General features: G+C 34.5%; 1 non-coding gene across 1 annotated transcript; it reads left to right on the forward strand.

Annotated features, from left to right (window-relative positions):
• The first annotated feature begins 624 nt into the window (after window positions 1-624).
• Window positions 625-731, forward strand: LOC121214995 (small nucleolar RNA R71). Its single transcript, XR_005910730.1, has one exon. It is a non-coding gene; the product is annotated as a small nucleolar RNA R71 (small nucleolar RNA).
• The last annotated feature ends 2,627 nt before the right edge of the window (window positions 732-3,358 follow it).

A 3,358-nucleotide genomic window follows, 5' to 3' on the forward strand; every position in this document is an offset into this window, starting at 1 on the left:
TTTGCCATGTACACTTTCAACAAGTTCTCCAAACTATTTGATGCCTCAGCTTGAGGTGGTTTTGGACCTTGATAATTAAACCCTTGAGATTGTTTGGGTCTTTGCTACAATAAGTTGTTGTTCAGTCCATTTCCTTGGTTGCTCCAAGAAAAGTTAGGATGATTACGCCATGAAGGATTATAGAAACTAGGCTAGGATCCTTGTCCACTCCTATTTTGTTATTGGTTCCCCACATAGTACACTGACTCGGGATTTGTTGGACAATTCTCAAAAGAATGACCTTCCCCACAGTACACACATGAAACTACTTCAAATGGACTTGATGGCTGAGCTACAAAATTATTAGTAATATTAGCAGTTGACTATTTTAACATAGAGAAAATAGATGATACCTGAGCTGATAACGAAGTGAGGAAGTCAACTTCATGAACTCCGGCCACACGTCTTCCTGAAGCTATTCGATTTGTTGGCCATTGATAGTTATTGCTCGCGATCTTCTCGATGATCTCATAAGCCTCATTATAAAACTTAGACAAAATTACACCATTCGTGGAAGCATCTACCATCAATCTTGTATCTGCATTGAGACCATTATAGAATGTCTCCAATTGGATACAATGAGGAATCCCATGATGTGGGCACTTACGAAGTAACTCCTTGAATCGCTCCTAAGCCTTATACAAAGACTCGTCATCCAATTGTTGGAAAGTTGTGATCTCGTTCCTTACCTTAGCTTTTTTCTAGGTGGGAAATATTTAACCAAAAATCTCTCTGCTAATTCTTGCCATGTCGATATGGAATTGGTCACAATGAATTGAGTCTTGCTCGTGCTCGATCTCGCAATGAGTACGGAAACAACTTCAACCTCAATGTGTCTTCAGTCGCACTGGCTATCTTGAATGAATCACTCACCTCCATAAAAAATTGAAGGTGGAGATATGGATCTTCCGTGGGCATACCACTAAATTGGCCCACCGTTTGTAGCATTTGAAACATCACTGGTTTCAATTCAAACTGGGTTGCCTCAATATCTGGCCTTCTAATTCTTGGGTTTAACTCACTGAAAAGTGGCACAGCATTGTCTGATGCATCGATCCCTATCATCGATAATGAGAATGGGATTTCATACATGATCGAATTCATTACCTTAATCTTGATTCTGATTTCCAAGGTCCATCTCGACTTATCTTTGACTTGTTCATTCACGTCTTCTTTGTCTGAAAGTTTGCTCAATTTCAGGGTCTAGAGGGAGTAAATCAATAATTCGATCTATGCTCATAAACACCTAAAAACAAAATCACAAAAATTAAAAAAAATAAGTTAGTAATGTTAGAAACAAATCAAATTGAAAATAAATAATTTCACGAAAACAAATGACTATGGCAACAGTTGACAATCCCCGGCAACGGTACCAAAAAGTTCTAATGCTAGGGTTTGTGCAAGTGTACACAATCGTTATCAAGTAATAAGTAAATATCGAGTTATCGTCTCTACATGGATTGTATTTGTGCCGAGTCACTTAATTTGTAAAATTATATTAACAATTTGGTAAAAAAACACAATATAGTTGAGAAGTGGTGATTAAAATATATCAAACTAAATGTAATAATCCTTAATTCAAATTATCCTAAATATACAAACTATATGAATGAAATAGATTTTAGTAAAATTAAACATAATTTGCAACAATTATAACATTAATAAACTAGGACAATTACTTTAATTAAACTCAATTTATTATCAACATGCTTAATTCCATGGCAACTCTATCTTTCATGAGCTTGGAAACCACATTAGGCCCTTTCAGAATCCTTTACTTAGTAAATACGCATTTTACTGATCCTTATTTACTAATGGTTTCTTAGCATTCATGTGAGGTAACAGGGACATGTTAGGTTTGAAACAATTTAATCACACAAATTTAAAAACTATGCAGATAACAGAGCTTGGTTAGAGTTGTTATGCAACCTACAATTCAATCAGGTTAGGATCTAAATTGAGCATGCACATTTCAATTATGCGTCCATTAGTCGTCGTCTCATTAGGATCACTCAACTAATTCAGGAACATTTCAATCACGTATGAACAAAATACAGACTTGATTTTAATTGAACACATGATCGATTGAGGCACAAACATTATAAGCATGAATCAAATAAAGATTATTTAATAAAATAAACATCCTAGCTTAAATAAAATTAAGCTATCATTGTTGTAAACAAGAACAAAGAACACATAGCAAACATCTTTAAATTAAATTTAAGGAAAAGAAAGATTAAACCCAATTCAGAGTGGCTATCACCTAAGACTCTGACTGACAAGGCTCCTTCGCTTCTTTGCGTTGCTCCTTTGCTGATGGCTTTCCAAGGTGGCCGACCAAGGGTTCTTTAAGAGGCTTAATGGCTAAAATCCTTATGCAAGGATGATGAAGGGGAAAGATAGCTAAAAGAGTTGAGATAATGATGAATGAGTGAGAGATGATGGGATGAGAGAAGAGGGATGATTGAAAAAGTGAGAAATGAGCTCTTATTTATAGGTGAGGCAAGGGAGCTAGTTTGCTAAAAATAGGAGTGTCCATCCTTTGAAACTTCCTCCAAGAGTGGCCGACCATGAATTGAGGAAAGGTGGCTGATGTTTCCTTTATTTTTGGTCAATTTGAGTGCCACAACAACTCAGGACTAAGACTCAGTCATCAGCAAATCTTCGGGAAAATCGCTAATTTCTTTAACTCTTCAAGAACTTTGTATAATTAAACCAAAAAATAGTTTATGACATCCATGTGTAGCCAAAAATTAGGTTGACTTGGTCCCCAATTTGGACGGTTTTGTAATTAGAAGAAAATTCTCAGACTTGTCGAAAAGTTGTAGATAGTTTAGAGGATCAAATAATATAATTTAACCACTTTAAGTAATCAATTTACTTAATTAATTAAAACCCAATTTATTAATGAAATACTACAAATGAATTATTAAATATAACTTTATATTTTATTATTTAATTTAATCATGCATGGCCCACTTTATAGCTTAAAAATATTATATGCTCAAATTAACATAAAATAAGCCATTTTATGCATGAAAACTATATAATAAAGTATAAAATAACATTTTAATAATTTCTATGCTCTAATTTCATATTTTCAGATATTTCATTAATTTATTAAACAAATACTTGGTTTTAACAACAAATTTAAGTAAAAAGGTAATGAACTATATAGGAAAAATCCTATATATTTTTCAGTTTACAAGGGGTCACACGGCCGTGTGGTCAGGCCGTGTAACTCACACGACTGAGACACACGCCCGTGTCTCAGGTTTTGTAACATTTGAAATAGGGACACATGGCGTGTCCCAGCCCG

This window comes from Gossypium hirsutum, chromosome D02 (assembly GCF_007990345.1).
Source record: "Gossypium hirsutum isolate 1008001.06 chromosome D02, Gossypium_hirsutum_v2.1, whole genome shotgun sequence".
NCBI classification, from domain to species: Eukaryota; Viridiplantae; Streptophyta; class Magnoliopsida; order Malvales; family Malvaceae; genus Gossypium; species Gossypium hirsutum.